General features: G+C 37.0%; 2 pseudogenes; both read left to right on the top strand.

Moving 5' to 3' along the window:
- Window positions 1-865: 865 nt before the first annotated feature.
- Window positions 866-2,165, top strand: LOC137741631 (BAHD acyltransferase At5g47980-like; annotated as a pseudogene).
- A 2,363-nt stretch (window positions 2,166-4,528) lies between these two features.
- On the top strand, window positions 4,529-7,166 carry LOC137743098 (stemmadenine O-acetyltransferase-like; annotated as a pseudogene).
- The last annotated feature ends 6,085 nt before the right edge of the window (window positions 7,167-13,251 follow it).

Raw genomic sequence — 13,251 nt, 5'->3', positions numbered from 1 at the left:
TTGATTTAAATTTAAAAAAAATCTATAAATATAAAGTAGAATTGAGTTTGATAAATAAAAAGGAAAATAATGAAAAAATGTTTTAAAACTTTGAATCTTAACTAAAGACATTTTAATAACTTTATTTAATGGTTAGGACAAAAAATAAAAACTAAAATAAAATATTAAAAAAAACACAAATTAATCAATCGTGGGTCCCCACTTGGCTGGCTGGCTACTTATAGCCATGCATGCCAAAAATTGGGTTGTTGCCCTCGGAACCAAATCCCCTCCTGAGCATGGGGACCGAAGTCTGCTGAGCAGCCCATCTAGGCCCTTGAAATTTAATCCAACGACTGTAATTATTATAACTTTTAGAGGAGCCCCTTGTTGTAGCTGTTGGATCAAATTTCAAGGGCCCAAATGGGCTGCTCAGCTGGCTCTCGTCCCCATGCTTAGGAGGGGATCCGGTTTCGTTGCCCTCCTTTCATTGAAGTGCAACCCATTTTAATTAAGTTGGTTTTGGTTTGAAGAACCCTTATCATTAAAATTCTCTAAATAAAATCGGGCAAAGAGCCTAACCTGAGTTGGTTGACCATCCAATCTGTCCCTGAATTTTGTAGACTGGGGCATAAGGTCATGAACAATACTTGGCTACAACTTGGCCAATTCACAGAACATCTTATTTATAATTGAAACTGTTATAACGATAAGCATGATATTTTGTGAAAAAGTCGAAAGCGTTTTTGAGAAAAATTCCTTCATAACCTTGAGCAGCCAAGTATTATTTTAAAGTCAATTAACTTATTGTTGCCGTTGGTCAAGAAAAGCTGCCTACTTTATGGACGGACTATTTATGAAAAACACAACTTTTGTGGAGCAAAAGATGGCTTCAGAGATCAAAATTGAAGTGATCCACAAGGAAACAATTAAACCACTCTCTCCAACTCCTGACCACCTTAGAAGCTTGAGCCTCTCTGTTTTTTTTTATCAGTATCAATCTCAAATTTATTTCCCACTACTTTTCTTCTATCCCAACAACAATAACAGCAACAACGGCGAGGTCGAAAATATCGATCATCGTTCTTTGTTTGCCAAAAGATCCAGCCTTCTAAAGAAATCACTGGCTGAAGCCCTCACTCGATTCTACCCCTTCGCCGGAGAATTCAAATACAATGTTAGGTCAACTGTCCCGTATCGAAGATTTTGGAAAACCCCGATTTTTTGAGATCCTAAAGCAGTTGCTTCCGACTGATTGTATGTCCACACAAGCAGAGACAGGATATCTTGTGCTAGTCCCAGCCAACTTATTTGAATGTGGCGGATTGGCAATCGAGGTCAGCATTTACCATAAAGCCGCCGATGCTGTTACAGCCATCACATTCATCAAATGCTGGGCTGCACTGGCTCTTGGCTCGGCAAGTAGTACTGCTGATCACCATGTACTGCTTCCTGAGGAATTCGGTGTTGCAGCTTGTCTTTCCCCATCCCTTGATTCCTTCAACTCACCTGGAGCTCATGTGACATTTCGTACGGAGAAACGCACAACGAGGAGGTTTGTGTTTGATGCTTCGAAAATTTCTGCTCTCAAGTCTAGGGCTGCTAGCACTGCGGTGCCAAACCCAACGTGTGTTGAAGTAGTCTCAGCAGTCATTTGAAAAGGCCTAATACAAGCATCAAGATCGAAGTTCGGTTTATGAAGCCATCCATGAGGTGTGCACCGTTGAACATGCGCAAAAGATGGGGGCAGGCCGTGACAGAAAATATACGGGGGAATTTCGTGTGGTACGCTGCAGCATTGACGACAGCAGAGAGCAAAGTAGATCTCGAGAGCTTGTAAACTCAGGAAACCGGTTGAGGAATATAAGGAAAAGCATCCAAATGGAGTCAGTGGTGAGGAAGTATTTCAAACCATCAAGGTGTCTGCGGGTCTTTGGATGAGGAGAGAAGTATAAATCTATAATTGCAGCAGCTGGTGCAGGTTTCCTTTGTATGAAACCAATTTCGGATGGGGAAATCCGTCATGGGTGACCTCTCAACCAATCAATGGTATATTTTGTTTGAGTGACACAATAGATGGTGATGGCATAGAAGCGTCCTTGTCATTGAAAGAAGATGTCATGGTCATGATCGAAAGCAGCGAGGACCTGCTCCCGTATGCTTCTCTGAATCCGACTGTCATTTGATTATTATCACCCTCATTCATCATCATCGTTAATTCGTTTTGATGCTTGTACCTTGTGTGTGTGTGTTTCTTCCCCACCTTCTTCTTGTTGTGTTGTTTTTGAACAAGACTGTTGGTGTATTTTCAAAAGAACAAGCAGATGTAACAAGTCGCAGGCAACCAGTTATCAAGCCACTTCGAACCTTGACAGAACAACTTCCTCCCTTCCAACAAACTATCCAAGCCCAAGGATGGACGAAATCCTCTTGACGCAGTCTCGTCGACAAAAGTATTTCGCCTTGAGAACCCTAGCCTGAAAATCCTCCGGATTATTCCATAACCAGGCACATTGTTCTGATAGTAGTGCATCGTTAAACTCCTCCGAATCCCAGAATCTCAAAACGCAGCTTAGGATCACCGAACGTTAAGAGGTTACACACAGCAGCCGACAAATCAGTTACATCTCCCTCAGTCATAAGAGTGTGTTTGATTACATTTCAATTTCTAGTTTTCTAAAAAATAAAAACTGAGAACCAAAATCAAGCCAAATTTTGAAAACTCAAGCTATTGAAATTGAAAATAAAATAGTTATCGAACTGGCTCTAAATATCCTTTTTTTTAGGGGTGAAGTGTGGTTTAACCCTCTGAACTATTACTCTAATTGAAATTGAACCCCCTGAATTATTATTATTATTTTTTGTAAATTAACCCCCTGAACCATTTAAAATTAACCAATTAACCCCTTGTTGTTAGATTTCGTCCACCATTCCGTCAAATTCAAGGGCAAATTAGTCATTTCATCATCAATTCTTACTTGTCAATGATAACTACCATTAAAATTATGACACATGAACACGAAATAATGTGTAAAACATATAACATAATAAGAAAACATAAAAAAATAGTTCAGATTATTTTGTATCCCTATGTCATAAATTTATTGGTGACTATAGTTGACAAGTAAGATTTGATGATGGAAAGACTAATTTGCCCTTGAATTTGACGAAATAATAGATTAAATCTATCGACAAGGGGTTAATTGGCTAATCTCAAATAGTTTAGGAGGTTAATTTACCAAAAAAATAGTTTAGATGATCAATTTCAACTGGAGTAATAGTTCAACGGATCAAATAGCAATTTACCATTTTTTAAATAAAAAATAATATCAAATCCACGCTAGCATTGCTATCATGGACAAACAAGGTTGTGAATAAATTTATTAAATAGAGAAAAAAAATTACAAGCAAAGAGCGGAAGGACAAAAGCCATACTCCTCATAGAAAAATAGAGCTCATTGAGCCGGTACAGTCTAATATACCGTAATAATAAAAATACATGTACAAAAAATACTGACAAGCACAAGATAAATTCAAAAAAAGAAAAGAACAAAGGAAATCTACCCCTGCATTTCCTAGATTGGGGCATAAGGTCGTGAACACTACTTGGCTACAATGTCTTGGCCAATTCACAGAACATCTTGTGTATAATCTAAACTATTATAATCATAAACACAATATTTTGAGAAAAAAGTCGAAAATGTTTTTGTGGAAAACTTCATTCAAAACCTTGAGCAGCCAAATATTATTTTAAAGTCATTGAATCATTGTTGCCCATCTTGTTGTGAAGTCTTATTTTAATAAGATTCATTGCTAAAGAAAACTCGTTCAGTAGTTGCTGTGGAAACGTAAAAAGTCTATACAAGTCGAATAAACCCATCAATTAAATAGTACCTTTCAAACCTCTTTGTTTCAACTAATCCTGGTACGTCTAATTCATAGATTCAACTCGCACCTCAACATATGTAGCTCTTTTTTCAGTGAAAGCATAAGGATAAAATTTCCGTGCAAGCTTGCATATTTGATCAATGTTAAACGCTTTAAAAGCATATATTGGTTCTAAAGTTGAACTGAGAATAAGAAGTTCCATTGCCTCCTCACTAAACCTACTATTTAGCTTTGCCAACTTAGGTTTGAGGTCCATTACAACCCAATACAACATCTTTAAAACATTTCACTTTCATACGTCACCTACTATTTTATTTTAATATAATACCTCCATTACATTTTCCATCAATTGATCCGTTACCTCACCTACTATTTTATTTTAATATAATATCTCCGTTACATTTTTCATTTATTGATCCGTTAAGAGCTTACATGGCTGCCACATTTGTACCACGTGACAAAATAAAATAATTTTTTAATTTTTTTTAAAACATGAATCTTCTCAAAAAAAAAAAAAAAAAAAAAACTGAAAAACGCCGAACCCACACCACTTTCCTCGCAACCCCTCCCCACCCCTCTTCTCCCTCCCAACCACCTCCCTCGTCACCCCTTCTTTCTTCTCACCCTAGTCTCCCTCACTTGCATACGAACCCCTGCCGGCATGGCCTCGTTTTGGCTCTTCTCCGACGTCGAGCACAGCGATAGCAGCTTTCACGCCGCGTACTCCGTCACCCGGTCCGAGATCTTCATAATCGTCTTCACCAGCACCGGTACAGTCAGCCCGTGTGCCGCAAATGCCGCGCAACCCTCGGGGACTCTGCAAAGCTCGAATTGGTTGAGGGTTTTCCCCTTCCTCTTCTGCAATTATTCGGTCATTTTATTGGTTTTGAGATCTGGGTTTTATTTTTGTGCGGGGGTTTTTAAAATCCGCGTCGGGAAGCTTGCTGGCATTGTGGAGTTACTGGAGAAGAAGCTGGGGAGAAGAAAAATGGAGAAGAAGATGTGGGCAGGCATTGCACAAATTCAGGGACCCCAACTCAAATTATAAAGCTTGGTTATGGTTTTGGGAAAGGGTGTCCGCTGGCGGAGTGGGAGAGTTAGGGTCGAGTAGGGTTGCTCTCTGCAATTTCGTGAGTTTGCAGGGTTGTATTTCTCTTTACAGTCTTGCCAGTTCATTGAACTGGATTGAGAGGAAGATGGGAGTTTCAGGGATATTTGGTGGGGTGGATGGAGGATAGTTTGGAGCAGGGAGGGGTTGTCGGATTCCCATGGCAGAAGCAATGGAAGAAGATGGGTGTTTAGTTTTTTTTTTAATTAAATTATTTTTTTTGCCAAGTGGCACAAATTTGGCAGCTACATGGCACACATGTGGCATCCACATCAGCTCTTAACAGATCAATGAATGAAAAATGTAACGGAGACACTATATTGAAATAAAATAGTAGGTGAGGTATGAAAGTGAAATGTTTTAAAGATGTTATGTAGGCTTGTAATGAGTTTACCCTAAAATTTATTACATTATTAAAGATATTAAAGGCTGCTCATTTAATATTAGCAGGCTGTCATTAGCTGCAAAAAGTCTATCACTGTCTCATTTATCACTATCATCTTCTTTTCTAAAGAATGAACCGATAACCTACCAGCCTTGTTGCTACCCACCCTAGCGTTGTTACTCGCTCCGCCCTTGATTGTTGGGCAAAGAAGAGCTGCCTACTTAGGCCTGATTTAGTACTGAGGTGATTCTGAAAAAAGTTGGTATAAAAAAAAGTTGCGAGCTGTTTTTGTATTTGGTAAACATTCAGCCAGCTTCTTTTCACAGTTTTGGTTGAAAAAAGCCAAAAACAAGAAGCTGCAAAACCCAGCTTTGAAAAACCGGTTTTTTTTTCTCATCTGTTTTACATAAAAGTTTATCAAACACTATAATACTGTTTTTTTTTTTTCAAAAGCACTTTTACAAAAAAGTTTACTAAACACTCTGCTGTTTATTCTCACAGCACAGTAGAATCAATTTTTTTTCAAAGCACAGCAATACCAAATTAGCCCCTCTCTGTTTTTTATCAGTATCAACCTGAAATTTATATCCCACTACTTTTCTTCTATCCCAACAACACTAAACAGCGACAACGGCCGGGTCAAAAATATTGATCATCATTCTTTGTTTGCCGAAAGATCCAACCTTCTAAAGAATTCACTGTCTGATGCCCTCACTCGATTCTACCCCTTCGCCGGAGAATTCAAATACAATGTTTCAATCAGCTGTCATGACCATGGGGCTGCACTTCTTGAAGCCCAAGTCAACTGTCCCATATCGAAGATTTTGTAAAATCCCGATTTTGAGATCCTAAAACAGTTGCTTCCGACTGATTGTATGTCCACACAAGCAGAGACACGGTATCTTGTGCTAGTCCAGGCCAACTCATTTGAATGTGGCGGATTGGCAACCGGGGTCAGCATTTACCATAAAGCCCCCGATGCTTTTACAGCGACCACATTCATCAAATGCTGGGCTGCACTTGCTCTTGGCTCGGCTAGTAGTACTACTGATCACCACTTACTGCTTCCTGAGGAATTTGGTATTGCAGCTTCTCTTTCCCCATCCCTTGATTCCTTCAACTCACCAGGAGCTCATGTGACAATTCGTACCGAGAAATGCACAACGAGGAGGTTTGTGTTTGATGCTTTGAAAATTTCTGCTCTCAAGTCTAAGGCTGCTAGCACCATGGTGCCAAACCCAACACATGTTGAAGTAGTATCGGCAGTCATTTGGAAAAGCCTAATCCAAGCATCAAGATCGAAGTTTGGTTTTATGAAGCCATCCACGTGGTTTGCAGCGCTGAACTTGCGCAAAAATGCGGGCAGGCCGTGACAGAAAATATACCGGGGAATTTCGCGTGGATTACTGCAGCATTGACGACAGCAGAGAGTGAAGTAGAACTTGAGAGCTTGGTTGGTCAATTGAGGAAAGGGTTGAGGAATATAAGGAAAAGCATCCAAATGGAGTCAGTGGCGAGGAAGTATTTCAAACCATCAAAGCGACTGTGAGTCGTGCGTTGGGGGGAGACGTAGAAATGTATGGTTGCAGCAGCTGGTGCAGGTTTCCGTTGTATGAAACCAATTTCGGATGGGGAAAGCCGTCATGGGCGACTTCTGTACCTATCAATGGTTTATTTTGTCTGAGTGACACAAGAGATGGTGATGGCATCGAAGCATCCTTGCCATTGAAAGAAGACGTCATGGCCATAATCTAAAGCAGCGAGGACCTGCTCCAGTATGCTTCTCTGAATCCGACTGTCATTTGATTATCATCATCATCATCATTCATCATCATCGTTAATTCGTTTTGATGCTTGTACCTTGTGTGTGTGTGTGTTTCTTCCCCACCTTCTTCTTCTTGTGTTGTTTTTGAACAAGACTGTTGGTATATTTTCAAAAGAACAAGCAAATTTAACAAGTCGCAGGCAACCAGTTGTCAATAAATTATAACATTTGATCCAGTTGGCAACTGGGAGAATAAGAAAGAGACAAGATATGGTGGTTAATTTTGATTTTGATTTATTTTGGTGAATGTGATTTACTACACAAGATCTGTTGAGGAGTATGTTCCAATATTCAAGTCACCATAGAAACTAAACTTTTTAAAGTGAACTTACACTATGTTTGGACGAGAGAGATAACTTGAAATTTAGATAAAAGTCAAAATTTATAAATTGAGATACATCAATTCTCTTGTTTGGATCCATAAATATAGAAATTTAGAATTTCCACGTGAAAAAAAAAACTTGAAATTTGGGACCTCTAATTCCCAAGTCTAAATTCTATGTAAATAGGTGTCATTTCTCAATTTTTACGATTAAGAGTTTAAAATAACAAATTTCATATCCAATTTTATTGTTCTGTTAGGTTAATCAAACAAGAAAATTCATAAATTCTGGAAAAGAAAACTTGTCATTTTAATTTCTATTATTTTAAAATTTCTTAGTAAACTTAATTTTCTTCATCCAAACATAATGTTAAGGAACTGAATGCCAGGAATTCTACCCTTACTAGAAGGGTTCCTACGATTAATTTCTCATTTGAATAAAAGGGTACAATGGTAAACATAAACAGTCTTCTCGCCTTTTTTTCTTGTCCATCCGATTAAAGGAAAACTTCCTATCTTCTCTCTTAAGCAAAAGAGAATTATCATCTCATTTCTTTTCCTCAGTGGACATGTCCCTATCCAATGTCTTATTTTCCTCAATAGAATTATCATCTCATTTCTTTTCCGTATTGAACGCCCAATCAATGCATAAGGACACATTAGTTGCTCTGCTAATTGCTTCAGAGAGAACGTTGTTGGTACTTTGCTATTGGAGCATCTCCACTAGTTGGTGAAGGGCAACGGCAATTAGAGGGTAAGGACAATAAAATTGTGCTTATATTTCACTCTAAACAGTAATTGACTTTATGCAAGTTCACCAGTTTGGGAGGAGGAAGAGCAATAGCAAGGGCAATTACTGTTCACAAATATTTTTTTAATTTTTAATGAATGTGGGCGTTATAATTCTAATAAATAATTTTAAATACAAAGGAAAGTCATTGCATTACAACAAACATAATTAATTTTTAAGATAAAATCAGTGTGGCTCGATTCGTCTTTTCTTGGAATATATGGAACTTCCTCATCTTCCAAGGAAAACCTTCTTCTCATGATCCGATTGTTTCACTTCTCCAAAAACGTTTTGAATTAGGAGATTCCTTGTCGAGGCGTCGGGACATGATCTCCCGATCCTTGTCCTCTTGCCTTTCTTTCCGATTCAACTGTCATTCTTTTGCCTTTGCTTCATCTCTAGCCATTTTTGCTCATATGTTAACCTATCTCGTTCCATATTCAATGAATGTTGGCGAGCCAATTCATCAACAATTTTTGAATAATCATTACTTGTAGAACTCTCTCTTGCAGCTTTTTTTCTTAGCAACCTTCTTACCAATAGGCCTCGTTATTTCTTCAGTTTATGTGGCCGATTCAATAAGGGTCGCCAACGGTGTCTCAAATGGGGTCTCCAATGACAACTCTTCAATAATTGATTCGTGCAATGGCTTGTTTAACAAAATTTGTGTAGGTTTATTAGTGCGTCTATATCTTGTAAAAATGATTATTAAGAAAGGCATAGAAATTAGTAAATTCCTTGTGAAGGTCATTCTTGAATTTAGCCTGGATGCTGGTTCAGTTTTGGTACATTTAACATTGAAGAATTAAGAAATTTTTTTTTGTTCTGATACACTTGGCACCCCCGAACCGGTGGTCTATAGAAAGTAATCCCATGTTCGGGGAGTGAATTAAAAGAAATCTCTTACTATTATAAAGCCAAGGTCCTGTTTTGGTGAAACGAGGGTTCAACAAAAAGAACTGGACTAAAACGCCCTTGAAACAAAAAAAATAAAAAAGACTTAAAATAATATATCAAAATTCGTCACAAAAAAGAAAAAAAAGAGTTTTATAAATAGAGACAAAAACTTTTATTATATTTTAAGGAACTTCACTAGTTTTTAAATATGTCAAGGAGAGACAAAAATATAAAAACAATTAAAGCTCAGCCCAAAAACATGAAAATAATATTTTAAAATACCAATCATACCCCTAAGATTTTAGGCTTTTAATAGAACCTAGCCCTCACAACTCCAACAAAAGTAATGTGTCATAAGCTCAACCCATCTTCGACTATTTCTGCAAAATAAGTTTTGAAACTATATGTAGAATAAGTTCGTATCATTTATTACTATTATAAGTTCAATCCGTCTTCGACCATTTTTGCAGAATCAGTTCAACCCATCCTCGACCATCTTTGCAAAATCAGTTGATGCAAAATCAGTTTAACCCGTCTTCGACCATTTTTCCAGAATCAGTTCAATCCATCATTGACCATTTGCAGAATCAGTACAACCTGTCTTCAACCATTTTTGCAGAATCAGTTCAGCCTGTCCTCGATCATTTTTGCAGAATCATTTTAACCCTTCCTTGACCATTTTTCGCAGAATTAGTTCAACTCGTCTTCGACCATTTTTGCAAAATCAGTTCAACTCATCCTCGACCATTTGCAAAATTAGTTCAACCCGTTCTTGATCATTTTGCAGAATCAATTCAACCTATCCTCAACCATTTTTGCAGAATCAAATCAGTTCAACCTGTCCTCGACCATTTGCAGAATCAGTTCAACCCGTTTTCGACCATTTTTGCAGAATCAGTATAATCCATCATCGACCATTTTTAATCCATCATTGACCGTTTTTGCAGAATTAGTTCAACATGTCCTCAACCATCTGCAGAATCAGTTCAACCCGTCTTCGACCATTTTTGCATAATCAGTTCAAACCATTTTTGCAAAATCAATTTCAAATACATGTTAAATCTTGTACACTTTTTATTCTTTAAAAAAAAAAAAGAAAAAAAAAGAGTTTTAATGAAATACTTCCGCTACTATTCACTTTAACGAAAAAAAACATTTGGGTAAAGTACAAAAAACTACCTCAACTATTGGACTCACGACAGTTTCCTACTTCATCTTTTAAAATTGACAATGTCATACCGCATCTTGTGAATTTGTGACAATGTCATACCTTCGTCAATTTTTCTGTTAAGTGCTGACGTGGCAAGAGACATGGACCACTCACTAATCTAACTGGATTAAAAAATAATTAAATATATTTTTAATAATTAAATATTAAAAAAAATTAAGAATAAAAAAACAAAACAAAAAAATTTCCTAGGGGTGCGGCATCCCGTTTCCCCTCTCCTTCTTCTTCTTCTTCTTCTTCTCCTTCTTCGTCTTCTTCCTTCTTCTGGGTTTTTTTTTTCTTTTCTGGGTTGCAGTTTCCATTTTTTTCCTCCTCCACCTCTTCTTCCTCCTTCTTCTTCTTCTTCGGTTCTTCCTCTTTCTCCTGTGGTGGGGTTGGGTTTTCAATTTTTTTTTTTCCTCCTCCTCTTCTTCCCCCTTCTTCGATTCTCGATTCTTCCTCCTTCTCCTAGGGGGGGGGGGGGGCGGGTGGGGTTGGGTTTTCAAATTTTTATTTATTTTTTTATTTTTTTTCCTCCTCCTCTTCTTCCTCCTCCTTCTTCTTCTTCGGTTCTTCCTCCTTCTCCTGGGGGGCTGGGTGGGGTTGGGTTTTCAAATTTTATTTTATTTTATTTTTTTTGTGTTAAAGATTAAGCAGAAGAAGATGCAGATGGGGAAGAGAGAGAGGGGGAGGGAAGGGACAACTAAGGTTTTTTTTTTTTTTTACTTTTATTTATTATTTTAATATTTAAAAAATATAAATTTTTTTTTTTTAGTTTTTAATAATATTTTATTAATTTTTTAATAGAAAGTGGTCACAGTCTTTTGCCACGTCAGTACTTAACAAAAAAACTAACAGAAAAATTGACAGAGGTATGACATTGTCACAAATTCGTAAGATGCGGTATGACATTGTCAATTTTAAAAGATGAGGTATGAAACTGTCGTGACCCCAATAGTTGAGGTAGTTTTTTGTACTTTACCCAAAACATTTTTACTCTAAAAAATCACTCTTGGTACTATTCACTTACAACATCTTTTTGTTATTTTGATTAAAACTCAAAGTTTTCAAGTTACTTTCATTAGTTTTCCTTAAAAAAAAAAAATGCAACTTAATTGACTTTAGTACTTTTTATAAAAAAAAAATATGCAACTTTCTTGCTTATGCGAGGGAGGCGAGGGTTACGGAAGAATCAAGAGCATCGTGGAGCACGAAATTGAACCGGTTTTTTATATTTTATAATAGAACCAGTTTGTATAGTTTTAGAAGAATTAGTAAATGGGGAAGCCTAGTTTGTGTTGGGTTGGGTAAGATTGATTCTTACTCGGTATTTATAAGTTCCAAAGAATTTACTTTTTTTATCAATCAAATTAAGTTCAAAGTTAAGTAACATAAATTTCTCTTATGCAGGCTCCATCATGTGTTCAATCCTTTGAGAGTTCATTGAATGCCGTCTAAAGGTATAAGGATACAAGATCGACGTTTGTTTACTTGGATCAAATTTTTTATTCTTTTAAAAAGTTTGAGAGCATGTTTGATGTACCTGATGAAACAAATAAATTTGAAATAGGTTTTCCAAAGTCTCATTCCCGAGTGTAAACATAATTGTTTTAGCTTTTGTACTAGTCAACCTCAACTAATGATGGGAAGCTCCTTCTTGTGGCAAAAAGGTGTAGATGCCCAACCTGCACATACTACATCATCTCTTTGAACCCTGAGAACAAGGTGCCTAGGTGGCACGAACAACTCCAATGCTGGAGAGAGAAGTGTGAAAAGATATCAAATATAGGGTATTTTCGTAAGTTAAACTCCAGAGAAAAAAAAGCAAATGATGTCATTTTTCACATTTATTATTGTTTCTCTCTCATTGAAATGTTTAAAAAGTGTTGTCTCAATATAAAATTAGATATTAAAAGTATACTCTATGTGTATTTTTTCCAAAAAAATAAAAAAAAAATTTAAAAAAAAAAATTGAAAAGTAAAACATAAAAGTTAAAGAAAACAAAAAAATGATTTGACAAAAAAAATGATACGTGCTGCTAGCCTCAAACAGAAGCCAGAGACCTGATTTGAGTTAAGTAATGCTCACCTAAAAAATGTGGATTAATCAATAACCTTATATTATTCCTCGTACACCCTAACAAAATGATAATCTCGATTAAAAAAATAAAAAAGTTTCACGCGTGAAACCCTTCTGTCTTCTTCTCCTACCTTTGTTCTCTCTATCCCTCTCTCCCTTCAATTCCTCTCTTCCCATCCCCCTCCCTCTCCGTCTAAGCTTTTTGTGTGAGCAGCAGTGCATATATTAGTATATTAAGATTAAGAATAGTATTTGGCTAAACAAGGAAAGATCACCTCATTATTATCAGATTTCTTGTCAGCTTCGATGAGAACAAAACCCTTGATGATCTCAACAGCAAACGCAGAAACAATCTGTAGTTTGGTACCTAGTGATTGGAAGTCAACAAACATTTGCATCATACAGAAGGCTGAATGCCTCTCGCGTCCAACCAATTAACAGCCCAAAACATTTGACGCGCAGGGGAAGAAGATGGAAGGGGAAGGGAGAGATGGGTAGGGGAGAGAGGGGATTGAGATTATTTGTTTGGGTGTAACAAGAGTAATATTAAAGTTATCGATTAATTGACCCACAAATTAATTTAAGAGTTCAAATAAAAGAGAACCTCACAAGCCCTCAAAATGAGGACCTTAGGTGAGCATTACTCGATTTGAGTTTAGCGGGAATTTGAACATTAACTACCCAAAAAACTGTTTTTGTTGACGATTAAAGCAAGAATAACGGTGAGTGTGTAACTTTTTGTTCCCATTTGGGCAGTAAGTTTCCTCTGT

This window comes from Pyrus communis, chromosome 8 (assembly GCF_963583255.1).
Source record: "Pyrus communis chromosome 8, drPyrComm1.1, whole genome shotgun sequence".
NCBI lineage: Eukaryota > Viridiplantae > Streptophyta > Magnoliopsida > Rosales > Rosaceae > Pyrus > Pyrus communis.
The sequence above is the reverse complement of the archived record's forward strand: the minus strand, read 5'-3'. Positions and strand labels throughout refer to the sequence as shown.